Here is an 18294-nt window from a genome sequence, read left to right as displayed (position 1 = left end):
AATCTCTCACCTTTACCTCAACCTAATGTCTAGTCTTATGTTTATATGGTTTAGGAGAATATGTAACTATTAAACTATCTTTCCACTGATTTTTCCACTATGAGAGCCTGTGAGAGGGGGAGTATTGGAGGAGGGGGTAAGGTGGGAGAAGAGGGCGAGTCGGGGTAGTTGAGGAGGAGGTAAGGTGAGTGAGGAAGGGGGAGATAGAGTGAGGGCTGTTGCCGGGTCGCCTGCCGTGTTTTGTAAGCGCTCAAAGGGAAACACGAGCCAGGTAATGTCCAGGTCTGTGTGTGTGTCTACGTTCCTGTCTGACATGACATGGTACTCAGACGACAGCCGCGCGCTACAGGCTTTCTCCCTGGAAGAGAAGGCCATGCAGCCCAGGTAACACAATAACAGCCCAACACTATAGAATGTACATGGAAAAGAGGAATGTACTATAGAAGGAGATGCCTTGATGGGGCGAGTGGTATGTGTGTGTGTGTGTGTGTGTGTGTGGTCTGGCTACAGACTATGGGGAAAGAAAGAGCATTTTGAGCTTGTGGAGGACCTGCAGCAGGTGAAATGTTATACTAGAGAGAGAGAGAGCCTGGGCCTTGCAGCACTATCAATGGGCAAACTCCCACTACAGGACAATGTGTGTGTTGAAGTGTGCAAGCATCTGTATATAGGCTGCACGCCATACAGAACAAATGCTAACTCTGAATGAACAACAGCCAGTTGTTTTCCAGTTGCTTTTGTACGCATTAACATGCGTTTGTGCACCTGCGTGTGTGCATGCGAGTCGGAGCATTCTTAGAATGCTAGAATTGTATGCATACGACTGCTACCAATATGCAAAGTCACTGGTATTGCCCGCCATTGAAGCACAGAGGAAGTATGAATGCGGAAATAACAAGTATGCATGGCTTGCACAAACAAACAGATCGCCTATAGTCCTCCTATGGCCAAACAACTTCCCTATACAGTATACAGGTGTAGTGCCAAACTACTGTCAACACTCACCACTTCCTACATGTTGATACACTCTGGTAAAGTCTGGTAAAACGTCCTTTTAAAAGTTTCAAAAGCAGAACACCAGGCAATGAAATCCTGGTATTATGCGGGTTCAGATAGCAATATAAAGTGCTGCTTTGTGTTGTGCAGATCTTTAAGCCGTAGGGATATCTCCAGTGACAGGAGTGGATTTTATGATTAACTAATGGGTGAATTAGGTGATCAGGGTGTGGTGTGTTCAACAATGGGACTATGCCTATATCTACACGTCACTTCTCCCATTGTAGGCCAATGCAACCCTTTAACAAATCAATCAGAAGGCTATGCTATCCCACTTCAGCACACACACACACACACACACACACACACACACACACACACACACACACACACACACACACACACACACACACACACACACACACACACACACACACACACACACACACACACACACACACACACACACACACACACACAGCCTTAACATGAATGAGAAATGGGACCCAGAGCTTGATGAATAGGTATTGTGCGTCTTCCATAGTTCAGTGGCAGAGAGCCTTAGATGACCCAACCATAAAAAAACATCTGTGATTTAACACTTGACTGACTCAGTATAGGGATGATGTCATGTTCACTATTCTAAAACTGTAACAGCTCCTTCTTCACGTTCCCTTTACGGTTTAGCCAGAGTCAGCAGGATTATGCTGCCGCTGGCGATGTGCGTGAATAATTACAACTTCATAGAGCTTTGCCGACAGGATCTTTTAAAAATACTATGCACGGACGCAAACACACACAACACACTTTAAACACTCCCTAGAGGTGTTAGGTGTATCTTGTTGGAGCCTGCCTCAGCCAGAAAACTGCACACTGTAATCACCCTGTCCCTCACTCAGCTCTCCCCCCCACACACACACACACACACACAAACCTGTCAAGCCCTGGGGTGAGCTCACTCACGCCAACAAACACGTTGCCACACACACGTTACAGGAAGAGAGAGGTAGAGATGAAAGGACAGGAAACTAAAGGAATGAGAAGTGGTGAAGAGGAGAGACAGAAAGAAGGAGCAAGTATCAAAGATCAAGACAGTATGAGTGAACAGCACAAAGTGAAAAAGAGAGAGAAAGATCTGTCATTCCCTCTGTCTGAAGCCTACTCACCCTGTCTAGTCAGTGTGGGATGGCGGGCAGGCCAACTGAGAGGAGAAAAAGAGAAGAGCTCCTTGAGAGAGAGAGAGAGAGAGAGCAGGTGCTGTCTATATGTCACGTCTAGATGACTTGCCTCTGGAAATCTCTTCTCTCCCGTCTCGTTCTCTGAGGCACATGGAGCAAGCCAGCCTCCTGCAACACAGGCTTCAAAGAGTACAGCCACTGAGTGATATCATCCAACTCTCTACAGACCAAGCCCTTACAGTCCTGCTGCTGGAGTCCAACCAGAGCACATCCAACTCTCTCTGGGTAGAGAAGTACAGCAGGTCTACGGACACAGAGTTCAGTATACAGTAGCTGGTGGTCACTGTAAGCAGGAGAGAGCATGAGCGTGTGTGTGTGTGTGTACACTCCATAAAAGGGTGGTGCCTAACCCAGTGACAAAGAGAAGCAGGGAGGAGATGGGAGAGGGAAAGATCCTCCGATCGCCACTCCCTCTGCCTTCACTCCTCCTCCAGAGTATTGGTTCAATCAGGATTCCTCCCTCTATCTTGGAGTCACCACAACCAGAGATAGAGAGAATGGGACAAAACCAGTAATCAACCAGAGATAGAGAGAACGGGACAAAACCAGTAATCAACCAGAGATAGAGAGAACGGGACAAAACCAGTAATCAACCAGAGATAGAGAGAACGGGACAAAACCAGTAATCAACCAGAGATAGAGAGAACGTGACAAAACCAGTAATCAACCAGGGATAGAGAGAACGTGACAAAACCAGTAATCAACCAGAGATAGAGAGAACGGGACAAAACCAGTAATCAACCAGCGATAGAGAGAACGTGACAAAACCAGTAATCAACCAGAGATAGAGAGAACGGGACAAAACCAGTAATCAACCAGAGATAGAGAGGACGGGACAAAACCAGTAATCAACTAGAGATAGAGAGAACGGGACAAAACCAGTAATCAACCAGAGATAGAGAGGACGGGACAAAACCAGTAATCAACCAGAGATAGAGAGAACGGGCCAAAAGCAGTAATCAACCAGAGATAGAGAGAACGGGCCAAAAGCAGTAATCAACCAGAGATAGAGAGAACGGGACAAAACCAGTAATCAACCAGAGATAGAGAGAACGGGACAAAACCAGTAATCAACCAGAGATAGAGAGAACGGGACAAAACCAGTAATCAACCAGAGATAGAGAGAACGGGACAAAACCAGTAATCAACCAGAGATAGAGAGGACGGGACAAAACCAGTAATCAACTAGAGATAGAGAGAACGGGACAAAACCAGTAATCAACCAGAGATAGAGAGGACGGGACAAAACCAGTAATCAACCAGAGATAGAGAGAACGGGCCAAAAGCAGTAATCAACCAGAGATAGAGAGAACGGGACAAAACCAGTAATCAACCAGAGATAGAGAGAACGGGACAAAACCAGTAATCAACCAGAGATAGAGAGAACGGGACAAAACCAGTAATCAACCAGAGATAGAGAGAACGGGACAAAACCAGTAATCAACCAGAGATAGAGAGAACGGGACAAAACCAGTAATCAACCAGCGATAGAGAGAACGGGACAAAACCAGTAATCAACCAGAGATAGAGAGAACGTGACAAAACCAGTAATCAACCAGAGATAGAGAGAACGGGACAAAACCAGTAATCAACTAGAGATAGAGAGAACGGGACAAAACCAGTAATCAACCAGAGATAGAGAGGACGGGACAAAACCAGTAATCAACCAGAGATAGAGAGGATGGGACAAAACCAGTAATCAACCAGAGATAGAGAGGATGGGACAAAACCAGTAATCAACCAGAGATAGAGAGGACGGGACAAAACCAGTAATCAACCAGAGATAGAGAGGACTGGACAAAACCAGTAATCAACCAGAGATAGAGAGGATGGGACAAAACCAGTAATCAACCAGAGATAGAGAGAACGGGACAAAACCAGTAATCAACCAGAGATAGAGAGAACGGGACAAAACCAGTAATCAACCAGAGATAGAGAGAACGGGACAAAACCAGTAATCAACCAGAGATAGAGAGAACGGGACAAAACCAGTAATCAACCAGAGATAGAGAGAACGGGACAAAACCAGTAATCAACCAGAGATAGAGAGAACGGGACAAAACCAGTAATCCTCTCTCCCTTCTTTTGCTTTCATGTCTGTCCATCCTGTTCCGATAACAAACAACCACTAACCAGACAGGCCTTTGAACCCGCAATGCCCTGAACACAAAACCCATCAAAATGGAATAAGAATTCACAATGTAAGAAGATTCTCATCTCAAGGCAAAATCTCCACATTCCAACTCACAATACCAGGATACCAGAGTCTATCGACTACATTCTAATGTGAGGTGGTGGTGTCTTGCTCTACCAAAGACTAGGCCTAATCTGTGGGGAGATTGACTGCTCCTTAAATGAAAGGCTTCCATCCAGCAGGGAGAAAAGCACACATTGCACAATGTGGTCATGTAAAGGGAGGGAGGCTGCTTTGGCCTCTCGCCAAACTTCCACGAAAATCCATCCACATGGGCTGCACTGACGGCGAGACATTGGTAATCGCTACACGTCAGCCCCTGTCAAAAACATTACACAACAGCATATTTTGCACCGGAGGCAAGGCAAAGTGGCTAGGCTAACAACCAAACAGATCAATAAGAGTGAAGTGGATAGCTAGGCTAGGCTAACAGGTCAATAAGAGTGAAGTGAATAGCTAGGCTAGGCTAGCAGGTCAATATGAGTGACGTGGATAGGCTAGGCTAGGCTAGGCTAAGCTATATGAGGACAGGAGAGAGGGGAAAAATAACAGGCATCGACAGCTGGACTTCACATGGTGAAACAGCCAGTCAGAAAAGTGGCCAGGCGATCGATACACATGTGCACGTCAGTGTTGGCTGGTGGGAGGCGCTATAGGAGGAAGGGCTCATTGTAATGGCTGGAATGGAACAAATGGAACGTTATGGAAACCACATGTCTGACTCCATTCCATTTATACAATTACAGCCATTACAATGAGCACGTCCTCCTATAGCTCCTCCTACCAGCCTCCTCTGGTGCACGAACACACACACGTCCAAAGTACAACAGAACCTCTAAACTTTGGTGTGTGAGAGAGATAAGCGACAGGTCAGAGAGTCTGAGTTGCAGGAAAGGAATTATCTACCTAGAGACATTGGTGATTGATCCACCTAATCCAAGTCTTAGATATGTGTCATTTAGCAGAAGCTTTATAGGATATCCTAATCAAAGACACACACACACACACACACACACACACACACACACACACACACACACACACACACACACACACACACACTCTCCAGGTATGACTGAATGAAGTCCAACTAAGTGTTGGTGACGACAGAGACAGCTCAATCACACAGAGACGTGCACAACAACATGCTCCAGGAGTCAGAAGTAGAGCGATCCCTCCCCCACACCCCCTGGGTCAACCAAAACAACACCATCAACATCGAGGGGAGGCCAATGGCCACTGATATGTATACTATAATACCACAGGAGACTGGTGAGGGGAGGACGGATCATATTAATGGCTGGAATGGGGTGAATGGAATGATATCAAACACATGGCAACCATTTGTTTGATGAGTTGGATACCATTCCATTAATTCCATTACAGCCATTACTATGAGCCCGTCCTCCCCAATTAAGGTGCCACCAACCTCCTGTGTATAATACACATACAAGTGAATTTGTCCCAATACCTTTGGTCCCCTAAAATGTGGGGGATTGTGGACAGAAAGTGCATTAATTTCTAAATGGTTCACACAATAGGGATGAAAATCCCCTCAAATTAAAGCTGATGGTCTGCACTTTAACCTCATGGTCATTGGTATCATTTCAAATCCAAGGTGCTGGAGTACAGAGCCAAAACAACAACAAAAATTGTCACTGTCCCAACACTTTTGGAGTTTACTGTATATTAGGCTAGCCAGACAGTGACATTATAGAAACTCATTATAGATAAATAATGGGAGTCAATTTCCATCCATTAGTATTGAAGAGGCATGTTCAAGAGAACCTGGTTTCAATGGCTTTTTAAAGTGCTGTCAACCGTCAATGTGTGCACGATAATCCAGGTTGTATAGAGTGCTTGAAGAGTGGTTTCTTGGAAACCGGCTTACGTAAGACACCAAACACACATGCACAGTGCATATTTTGCCCACACACATTGATGTGAGCGAGTGCGATGCTGTGATCTATTGCAGGTTTTCCTTTGAGATCGGACCAACTGAAAGCGGTGCCAACCCTCTTTTTATCTGGCCAATGTCTAATCTCGAGCATTCTGCCAAGGAAAGGAGTAGAACCGAGACATCAGAGCAACACAGTCAGTGGTCTGGGCCAATACCAGAGTCTGCTTATTAAAGAGGAAGATAAGACTATCTGATTGGTCCATCAGTTGGAGTCAGTATAATGTACAAGTTGTCCTCTTTTATCATGAACTCAGGTTTGTTCGATTTAGGACCATGCATTCATCTTAGAGTAGGTAAACTAGGTTACATTTCTTAGCTATTATCATAGACTCCAAACCACCTAATAGCATTCCAGAAATCTAACAGCTAACGGTTCTCTCTAATCACAGATCACACAGTCGTGAGGTAATAGGCAGCTACTGTGGGAAACTAGGCTCATTTCTTTGACATGGCTGAGCTATAATGGCCATCCCTTCCTCACTGTCATTTCTGATAAGCGGCCTGGCTCTGTTTTGACGGAGAAGGCACAAACACCTGGTTTAGGCTTTTTGTCTGGGTGTCTGTCGTCTTTGCTTTATTTGAGGATGAGGGTTGAGGAAGTGTAAAATAGATGGTTGTTTGTAGATCTAGATGTTTCTAGGGTGTCGGTCGGTAATCAATATTTAGTATTTATTAGGATCCCCATTAGCTGACAAGGCAGCTGCTTTATGAGAATTGTCTCCGGGGTGTGGTAAATGAAGGCGGGCTGGTCCTTGGTTTTGGTGTCGCGTGGCTCTGGATTATAGGGCGGTCTCTGAGAAAAGGGTGTGTCTGCCGTGTGTGTTTGTGCTGTAGATTTTATGATTTGAATCCTTTCACCGACAGAGCTAATATTTTATTCCCTTTAGCCTGCATATTTTGTGTATACTGTTGATAGAATCTGATAGTCAGATGTACAAATGGCTGATGTCATTTCAGGGACTTTTACAGCTGCACAGGTAGGGCCAGTAATTGTGTAACTATTCTCCAGTCCTGAAGCTGTTGTGTGCCAATGTACACAGAAGCAACCATTAAAAGCAGATCCATTGAGATCATTCGTAGTAAAGGTAAATACATGACCATTTCCTGTATTTTTCATGGCGTTGTCATCCTCGACCGATCAACCAAAGAACAGGTCAGTCCCTCAAGCTTACCTGTAGGGGTGTGTTAGGCAGCATACCACCGTGCGTCCCACTGCTGGGTTGCCTCTGAAGCTAAGCAAGGCTGGTCCTGGTTGGTCCCTGGATGGAAGTGGTGTTGAAGGGCCAGTAAGAATCACTCTTTCCTCTGGTCTAATATATATATATATATCCACACTACTGTTCAAACGTTTGAGGTCACTTAGAAATGTCCTTGTTTTTGAAAGAAAAGCACATTTTTGGTCCATTAAAATAACATCAAATTGCTCAGAAATAAAGTGTAGACATTGTCAATGTTGTAAACGACTATTGTAGCTGGAAACGGCAGATTTTGAATGGAATATCTACATAGGTGTACAGAGGCCCATTATCAGCAACCATCACTCCTGTGTTCCAATGGCACGTTGTGTTAGCTAATCCAAGTTTATCATTTTAAAAGGCTAATTTGTCATTAGAAAACCCTTTTGCAATTATGTTATTACAGCTGAAAACTGCTGTGCTTATTAAAGAAGCAATAAAAATTGCCTTTTTTTAGACTAGTTGAGTATCTGGAGCATCAGCATTTGTGGGTTCGATTACAGGCTCAAAATGGCCAGAAACAAATACCTTTTTTCTGAAACTCGTCAGTTTATTCTTGTTCTTAGAAATGAAGGCAATCCCATGCGAGAAATTGCTAAGAAACTGAAGATTATTTCACTTATAATTCACTGTATCACAATTCCAGTGGGTCAGAAGTTTACATACACTAAGTTGACTGTGCCTGTAAACAGCTTGGAAAATTCCATAAAATGATGTCATGGCTTTAGAAGCTTCTGATATACTAATTGACAAAATTTGAGTCAATTGGAGGTGTACCTGTGGATGTATTTCAAGGGCTACCTTTCAACTCAGTGCCTCTTTGCTTGACATCATGGGAAAATAAAAATAAATCAGTCAAGAAATTGTAGACCTCCACAAGTCTGGTTCATTTACATTACATTTAAGTCATTTAGCAGACGCTCTTATCCAGAGCGACTTACAAATTGGTGCATTCACCTTATGACATCCAGTGGAACAGCCACTTTACAATAGTGCATCTAAATCTTTTAAGGGGGGGGGGGGGGGGGTCAGAAGGATTACTTTATCCTATCCTAGGTATTCCTTAAAGAGGTGGGGTTTCAGGTGTCTCCGGAAGGTGGTGATTGACTCCGCTGTCCTGGCGTCGTGAGGGAGTTTGTTCCACCATTGGGGTGCCAGAGCGGCGAACAGTTTTGACTGGGCTGAGCGGGAACTGTACTTCCTCAGTGGTAAGGAGGCGAGCAGGCCAGAGGTGGATGAACGCAGTGCCCTTGTTTGGGTGTAGGGCCTGATCAGAGCCTGAAGGTACTGAGGTGCCGTTCCCCTCACAGCTCCGTAGGCAAGCACCATGGTCTTGTAGCGGATGCGAGCTTCAATTGGAAGCCAGTGGAGAGAGCGGAGGAGCGGGGTGACGTGAGAGAACTTGGGAAGGTTGAACACCAGACGGGCTGCGGCGTTCTGGATGAGTTGTAGGGGTTTAATGGCACAGGCAGGGAGCCCAGCCAACAGCGAGTTGCAGTAATCCAGACGGGAGATGACAAGTGCCTGGATTAGGACCTGCGCCGCTTCCTGTGTGAGGCAGGGTCGTACTCTGCGAATGTTGTAGAGCATGAACCTACAGGAACGGGCCACCGCCTTGATGTTATTTGAGAACGACAGGGTGTTGTCCAGGATCACGCCAAGGTTCTTAGCGCTCTGGGAGGAGGACACAATGGAGTTGTCAACCGTGATGGCGAGATCATGGAACGGGCAGTCCTTCCCCGGGAGGAAGAGCAGCTCCGTCTTGCCGAGGTTCAGCTTGAGGTGGTGATCCGTCATCCACACTGATATGTCTGCCAGACATGCAGAGATGCGATTCGCCACCTGGTCATCAGAAGGGGGAAAGGAGAAGATTAATTGTGTGTCGTCTGCATAGCAATGATAGGAGAGACCATGTGAGGTTATGACAGAGCCAAGTGACTTGGTGTATAGCGAGAATAGGAGAGGGCCTAGAACAGAGCCCTGGGGGACACCAGTGGTGAGAGCATGTGGTGAGGAGACAGATTCTCGCCACGCCACCTGGTAGGAGCGACCTGTCAGGTAGGACGCAATCCAGGCGTGGGCCGCGCCGGAGATGCCCAACTCGGAGAGGGTGGAGAGGAGGATCTGATGGTTCACAGTATCGAAGGCAGCCGATAGGTCTAGAAGGATGAGAGCAGAGGAGAGAGAGTTAGCTTTAGCAGTGCGGCGCGCCTCCGTGATACAGAGAAGAGCAGTCTCAGTTGAATGACTAGTCTTGAAACCTGACTGATTTGGATCAAGAAGGTCATTCTGAGAGAGATAGCAGGAGAGCTGGCCAAGGACGGCACGTTCAAGAGTTTTGGAGAGAAAAGAAAGAAGGGATACTGGTCTGTAGTTGTTGACATCAGAGGGATCGAGTGTAGGTTTTTTCAGAAGGGGTGCAACTCTCGCTCTCTTGAAGACGGAAGGGACGTAGCCAGCGGTCAGGGATGAGTTGATGAGCGAGGTGAGGTAAGGGAGAAGGTCTCCGGAAATGGTCTGGAGAAGAGAGGAGGGGATAGGGTCAAGCGGGCAGGTTGTTGGGCGGCCGGCCGTCACAAGACGCGAGATTTCATCTGGAGAGAGAGGGGAGAAAGAGGTCAGAGCACAGGGTAGGGCAGTGTGAGCAGAACCAGCGGTGTCGTTTGACTTAGCAAACGAGGATCGGATGTCGTCGACCTTCTTTTCAAAATGGTTGACGAAGTCATCTGCAGAGAGGGAGGAGGGGGGGGGGAGGGGGAGGAGGATTCAGGAGGGAGGAGAAGGTGGCAAAGAGCTTCCTAGGGTTAGAGGCAGATGCTTGGAATTTAGAGTGGTAGAAAGTGGCTTTAGCAGCAGAGACAGAAGAGGAAAATGTAGAGAGGAGGGAGTGAAAGGATGCCAGGTCCGCAGGGAGGCGAGTTTTCCTCCATTTCCGCTCGGCTGCCCGGAGCCCTGTTCTGTGAACTCGCAATGAGTCGTCGAGCCACGGAGCAGGAGGGGAGGACCGAGCCGGCCTGGAGGATAGGGGACATAGAGAGTCAAAGGATGCAGAAAGGGAGGAGAGGAGGGTTGAGGAGGCAGAGTCAGGAGATAGGTTAGAGAAGGTTTGAGCAGAGGGAAGAGATGATAGGATGGAAGAGGAGAGAGTAGCGGGGGAGAGAGAGCGAAGGTTGGGACGGCGCGATACCATCCGAGTAGGGGCAGTGTGGGAAGTGTTGGATGAGAGCGAGAGGGAAAAGGATACAAGGTAGTGGTCGGAGACTTGGAGGGGAGTTGCGATGAGGTTAGTGGAAGAACAGCATCTAGTAAAGATGAGGTCAAGCGTATTGCCTGCCTTGTGAGTAGGGGGGGAAGGTGAGAGGGTGAGGTCAAAAGAGGAGAGGAGTGGAAAGAAGGAGGCAGAAAGGAATGAGTCAAAGGTAGACGTGGGGAGGTTAAAGTCACCCAGAACTGTGAGAGGTGAGCCGTCCTCAGGAAAGGAGCTTATCAAGGCATCAAGCTCATTGATGAACTCTCCGAGGGAACCTGGAGGGCGATAAATGATAAGGATGTTAAGCTTGAAAGGGCTGGTAACTGTGACAGCATGGAATTCAAAGGAGGCGATAGACAGATGGGTAAGGGGAGAAAGAGAGAATGACCACTTGGGAGAGATGAGGATCCCGGTGCCACCACCCCGCTGACCAGAAGCTCTCGGGGTGTGCGAGAACACGTGGGCAGACGAGGAGAGAGCAGTAGGAGTGGCAGTGTTATCTGTGGTGATCCATGTTTCCGTCAGTGCCAAGAAGTCGAGGGACTGGAGGGAAGCATAGGCTGAGATGAACTCTGCCTTGTTGGCCGCAGATCGGCAGTTCCAGAGGCTGCCGGAGACCTGGAACTCCACGTGGGTCGTGCGCGCTGGGACCACCAGGTTAGGGTGGCCGCGGCCACGCGGTGTGAAGCGTTTGTATGGTCTGTGCAGAGAGGAGAGAACAGGGATAGACAGACACATAGTTGACAGGCTACAGAAGAGGCTACGCTAATGCAAAGGAGATTGGAATGACAAGTGGACTACACGTCTCGAATGTTCAGAAAGTTAAGCTTACGTTGCAAAAATCTTATTGACTAAAGTGATTAAAATGATACAGTACTGCTGAAGTAGGCTAGCTAGCAGTGGCTGCGTTGTTGACTTTGTTAGAAAGTGTAGCTGGCTAGGTAACCTCGATAGCTAGCTAGGTAACCTCGGTAACTGGCTAGATAATTAGTCTAAACTACACAATTGTCTTAGATACAAGGACAGCAAAGACAACTATGTAGCTAGCTAACACTACACTAATCAAATCGTTCCGTTGTAATGTAATAGTTTCTACAGTGCTGCTATTCGGTAGAAGTTGGCTAGCTAGCAGTGTGACTAGGTAGGAGAACGGCAGCGCGGCGGACGAAAATAGCTGGCTAGCTAACCGATAATTACTCTAGACTACGAATGTAATAGTTTCTACAGTGCTGCTAACACTACACTAATCAAGTCGTTCCGTTGTTCCGTTGAATGTAATAGTTTCTACAGTGCTGCTATTCGGTGGCTAGCTGGCTAGCTAGCTAGCAGTGTTGACTACGTTACGTTACGTTAAAAGAACGAAAATAGCTGGCTAGCTAACCGAAACTGGCTAGCTAACGCAACTATCTTAGATACAAAGACAGCAAAGACAACTATGTAGCTAGCTAACACTACACTAATCAAGTCGTTCCGTTGTTCCGTTGAATGTAATAGTTTCTACAGTGCTGCTATTCGGTGGCTAGCTGGCTAGCTAGCAGTGTTGACTACGTTACGTTACGTTAAAAGGACAAAAATAGCTGGCTAGCTAACCGATAGTCTAAACTACCCAATTATCTTAGATACAAAGACAGCAAAGACAACTATGTAGCTAGCTAACACTACACTAATCAAGTCGTTCCGTTGTTCCGTTGAATGTAATAGTTTCTACAGTGGTGCTATTCGGTGGCTAGCTGGCTAGCTAGCTAGCAGTGTTGACTACGTTACGTTACGTTAAAAGAACGAAAATAGCTGGCTAGCTAACCGAAATTAGTCTAAACTACACAATTATCTTTGATACAAAGACGGCTATGTAGCTAGCTAAGATCAAGCAAATCAAACCGTTGTACTGTAATGAAATGAAATGAAATGTGATACTACCTGTGGAGCGAAGCGGAATGCGACCGGACAGCAAGGTGGAATCAGGGGCAGAGGTGGAATCATGGTTCATCCTTGGGAGCAATTTCCAAACACCTGAAGGTACCGCGCTCATCTGTACAAACAATAGTACGCAAGTATAAACACCATTGGACCACGTAGCAGTCATACCGCTTTGGAAGGAGACGCGTTCTGTCTCCTAGAGATGAACGTACTTTGGTGCGAAAAGCGCAAATCAATCCCAGAAAAACAGCAAAGGACCTTGTGAAGATGCTGGAGGAAACAGGTACAAAAGTATCTATATCCACAGTAAAACGGGTCCTATATCAACATAACCTGAAAAGCCGCTCAGCAAGGAAGAAGCCATTGCTCCAAAACCGCCATAAAAAATCCAGCAACTGCACATGGGGACAAAAATCATACTTTTTGGAGAAATGTCCTCTGGTGTGATGAAACAAAAATAGAACAGTTTGGCAATAATTACCATCGTTATGTTTGGAGGAAAAAGGGGGAGGCTTGCAAGCCGAAGAACACCATCCCAACCGTGAAGCACAGGGGTGGCAGCATCATGTTGTGGGGGTGCTTTGCTGCAGTAGGGACTGGTGCACTTCACAAAAAAGATGGCATCATGAAGAAAGAAAATTATGTGGATATATTGAAGCAACATCTCAAGACATCAGTCAGGAAGTTAAAGCTTGGTCGCAAATGGGTCTTTCAAACGGACAATGACCCCAAGCATACTTCCAAAGTTGTGGGAAAATGGCTTAAGGACAACAAAGTCAAGGTATTGGAGTGGCCATCACAAAGCACTGACCTCAATCCTATAGAAAATTTGTGGGCAGAACTGAAAAAGTGTGTGAGAGCAAGGAGGCCTACAAACCTGACTCAGTTACACCAGCTCTGTCAGGAGGAATGGGCCAAAATTCACCCAACTTATTGTGGGAAGCTTGTGGAAGGCTACCTGAAACGTTTGACCCAAGTTAAACAATTTAAAAGCAATGCTATCAAATACTAATTGAGTGTCTGTAAACTGATGAAAGAAATAAAAGCTGAAATAAATCATTCTCTCTACTATTATTCTGACATTTCACATTCTTAAAATAAAGTGGTGATCCTAACTGACCTAAAACAGGGAATCTTTTACTAGGATTCAACATCAGGAATTGTGAAAAACTGAGTTTAAATGTATTTGGCTAAGGTGTATGTAAACTTCCGACTTCAACTGTAGATATTCCATAAAAAATCTGCAGTTTCCAGCTACAATAGTAATTTACAACATTAACAATGTCTACACTGTATTGCTGATCAATTTGATGTTATTTAAATGGACAAAAAATTTGCTATTCTTTAAAAAACAAGGACATTTCTAAGTGACCCCAAACTTTTGAACGGTAGTGTATATATATATATATATATCCCAATGCCCCAGGATGGTGATTGGGGACAATGCCCTGTGTAGGGTGCTGTCTTTTGGATGGGATATTAAACTTGTGTCCTGACTCTCTGTGGTCACTAAAGATCCCCGGTGTCCTGGCTACATTCCCAATCTGGCCCTGATACCATCATGGCCACCTAATCATCCCCAGCTTTCAATTGGCTCATTCAACCCCCCTCCTCTCCCCTGTAACTATTCTCCAGGTCGTTGCTGTAAATGAGAATCTGTTCTCAGTCAACTTACCTGGTAAAATAAGGGTAAAATAAATGGGCTATGTCATGTAACGCACCCAGACAAACCCACACACACACACGTATGCACAAATATAATAAAACACGTCAACAGAAGTCTTTCAAATGATGTATAGTGCATTCGGGAAAGTATTCAGACCCATTGACTTTTTCCCCCCAAAAAATTACATTACAGCCTTATTCTAAAATTGACTAGAACGACCCTAAGCACACAGCCAAGACAACACAGGAGTTGCTTTGGGACAAGTCTCTGAATATCCTTGAGTGGCCCAGCCAGAGCCCGGACTTAAACCCGATCTAACATAACTGGAGAGACCTGAAAATAGCTGTGCAGGGACGCTCACCATCCAACCTGACAGGGCTTGAGCTGATCTGCAGAGAAGAATGGGAGAAACTCCCCAAATACAGGTGTGCCAAGCGTGTAGTGTCATACCCAAGAAGACTCAAGGCTGTAATCGCTGCCAAAGGTGATTCAACAAAGTACTGAGTAAAGGGTCTGAATACCTATGTAAATGTGATGTGTTTTTTATTTTAAATACATTTGCACAAATTTCTAAAAACCTGTTTTTGCTTTGTCATTATGGGGTATTGTGTGTAGACTGATGAGGCAAAAAAAGTATTTAATCAATTTAGGATAAGGCTATAACGTAACAAAATGTGGAAAAAGTCAAGGGGTCTGAATATTTTCAGAATGCACTGTATGTCTCTGGCTAGTATTTGCATGTTCCTTCCCATGTTGTCTTTGATGGTTTGCCATGCAAAAGAGATTTGGGAACACTCCCACAACACACAGCAGATAAACTAACCAACAGCAAAATTGGAACATGCATTTATTTTTTAGATACAGCGAATGACATTTTCTTCTGCCATCATGTGGTGTGATTTTCTGAAATGTTAGATAAACCTAGCCTGCACACCATTCCAGTGGCGACCCGTCATTCAGGGCAGGTGGGGCTCAAAACAGGTTGAGCAGCCTGAATGACGGGTCACCACTGGAATGGTGTGTAGGCTAGCACAACAAGGTGAGTCCAAAAATGTATTGTATGCTGGAGCATAAATTATGTAATATGCCAGGGAGATATGTATATTCTAGCTAAGAAAGTAATACTAAGTGTATGTTGTGTAGTAGGCTGTTAGTAGCCGATGTGCCTCACCCTAATAATTGTGTCCCTTTCCCCCTCATAACTTTGCCTTTTGTTCTGACTTGGTGGTGAACATGTAGCCTATAGCCTGTTTTAGAGAAATTTCATCATCGAATATTGTAAGAGCTTTCATTGTCTGCTTATATGCCCCCTTTATTCATCCTACGGTTCTGACTTGGTGTACAGGGAGTATACTGTAAGAACGGCCCATGTTCTGAATTCTGTCGTTGTACATTTCAAAAGTGCTGAACAAATAGTTATATTGACTTTGTCCGTCTTAGCTCGCTCATTAATGTCTTAATCGAAATTACGGATCGTTCCCTTATGCCATAGTTTGTACATTGCAATTGTCAGTAGAAACCATATCTGCACCATTCACAAGTTATCACGCTTGAAACATACCGTAACAATTGCAGAGGTCTCTACAATAACCCGGTGTTTGACAAATCAGTCATTGCGACACAATACTGCAAAGGAAAAATCAGATCACAATGTACACTATGCGTTCATCTGTTCAAACAAGCAAAGCAGATCAAATCACTGAGTCAACTCAACACTGAGGCAACACGTGGGTTTGGTATCTCTCTCTCTGCCTAGCCAGCACTCGTCCATACCTAACACAACACAGACAGAACCCCTCTTTACACACATCTGTCTTTCTGTGGAAATACCCACTGCTAAGTACTCTTACCATCATACACCCCATCAAAAGTACAGTACCCACCTATAGCTCCATCATCCTGTCTGAATACAACTGACACTATGGGACTGGAGACTGAGGTGGTCTCATGATCCTATCTCTAATCTAATTGGACGGAAACGCTATAGGGATCCTTGGGTGATGGATTTGAGATGCGATCGGTTTTGTCACTGCACGTGAAGACTAAAAGTAGTTCCAGATAGAGTTACAGTACATAGAACATTGGAGTTATGAAGTTGGGATATATAGAAGAGTTCTAGATCGTTATAGGCTCTAGAAAAATGATAGCATGGAGCGCCAAGTATCCAGCATTATATTTTGACATCGTCTTAAGAAAAAAAGTGTCAAAAGATTTCAGATCAAGGGGTTCATTCCCCTTGTGGAAAGTCCTTTATTGGATGTAAAGCGACTATGATCTCACCTGTGATATGGTTACTACCTGTGGTGCGGTGTTGAGTCAGAGGTGTGTGCGTGTCTGTACAGCTGGCCCTGTTGATTCTTCCAGGCCAGAGGTGACTCATTTAAAGCCCCATGGCGTTAACCTGCTTATTAGCTGTGTTGCTCATTGAATGATATCATGATAAGGCTGCTGCTTGATACTGAAACCTATATTGGCAAGTCTCTCGTAACAATTTACAGCCTTATACAGACTTTATCGGCCTTCAACAGGTCCAAAGACAAGAATTTCAGTTCACTTCAAGGACGAATAGCCAACTAAACCTATGCTTGAAATATAAAAAGAAAACCAATATTTTAAACCGCCTCAATGGAAACATTTTAAATATAGCCTAGGATCTCATCATTACACTCGTTACCCAACTTTCATTTCCCTCAGCCGTCCTTTTCTATTATGACAAAACATCCATGGCGACGAGATAGACGTTACAACCCCCCCCCCCCCCCCTAAGCATTGCAACAAATATCAGATGCGTCCGTGAAACTCTAAACTAAATCAATCCCTTTATTAACTTACAGTAAAGTAAGGGTGGGTGGGGAGGGGGTGCATTTAACACAGCAGAGATGATGACTACATCATTATTACTATGTCTTTGGAGGCCGTGTCTGAATGGCTGGGGGGGGGGGGGGGGGGGGGTGCATTTAACACAGCAGAGATGATGACTACATCATTATTACTATGTCTTTGGAGGCCGTGTCTGAATGGCTGGGGGGGGGGGGTGCATTTAACACAGCAGAGATGATGACTACATCATTATTACTATGTCTTTGGAGGCCGTGTCTGAATGGCTTGGGGGGGGGGTGCATTTAACACAGCAGAGATGATGACTACATCATTATTACTATGTCTTTGGAGGCCGTGTCTGAATGGCTGGGGGGGGGGGGGGGGGGGTGCATTTAACACAGCAGAGATGATGACTACATCATTATTACTATGTCTTTGGAGGCCGTGTCTGAATGGCTGGGGGGGGGGGGTGCATTTAACACAGCAGAGATGATGACTACATCATTATTACTATGTCTTTGGAGGCCGTGTCTGAATGGCTGGGGGGGGGGGGTGCATTTAACACAGCAGAGATGATGACTACATCATTATTACTATGTCTTTGGAGGCCGTGTCTGAATGGCTTGGGGGGGGGGTGCATTTAACACAGCAGAGATAATGACTACATCATTATTACTATGTCTTTGGAGGCCGTGTCTGAATGGCTGAGGGGGGGGGGGGGGGGGGGGGCATTTAACACAGCAGAGATGATGACTACATCATTATTACTATGTCTTTGGAGGCCGTGTCTGAATGGCTGGGGGGGGGGGGGGGGTGCATTTAACACAGCAGAGATGATGACTACATCATTATTACTATGTCTTTGGAGGCCGTGTCTGAATGGCTGGGGGGGGGGGGGGGGCCTGGTGTAAATCAAATAAAGACATGGAGAGGAGAGGGCCTCGTGTATACAACCAATCTGGAATCCTCAGGGACTTTAGGAAGAGATTCCAGTGAATGTCCATTATGCATTTGTCCC

General features: G+C 45.5%; 1 protein-coding gene across 4 annotated transcripts in view; it reads right to left on the bottom strand.

Annotated features, from left to right (window-relative positions):
• The window catches only part of coro2aa (coronin 2Aa), a 54732-nt gene that overhangs the window by 25992 nt on the left and 10446 nt on the right, over positions 1-18294 (bottom strand). The window contains exons 1-2 of one of the 4 annotated variants that reach the window (XM_038981225.1): positions 2284-4554; positions 2163-2197 (exon numbers count right to left, since the gene is read on the bottom strand). The exons of 1 other annotated variant lie outside the window; for it this stretch is intronic. The gene's annotated coding sequence lies outside the window, so the exon portion shown is untranslated. Of the gene's footprint in view, positions 1-2162; positions 4555-18294 lie in introns of those variants that run through there. 2 more of the 4 variants (XM_038981222.1, XM_038981224.1) reach the window with 2 other exon arrangements.

This window comes from Salvelinus namaycush, chromosome 42 (genome assembly GCF_016432855.1).
Source record: "Salvelinus namaycush isolate Seneca chromosome 42, SaNama_1.0, whole genome shotgun sequence".
NCBI lineage: Eukaryota > Metazoa > Chordata > Actinopteri > Salmoniformes > Salmonidae > Salvelinus > Salvelinus namaycush.
Note: the sequence above shows the minus strand (reverse complement) of the source record. Positions and strands in the feature narration are given on the sequence as shown.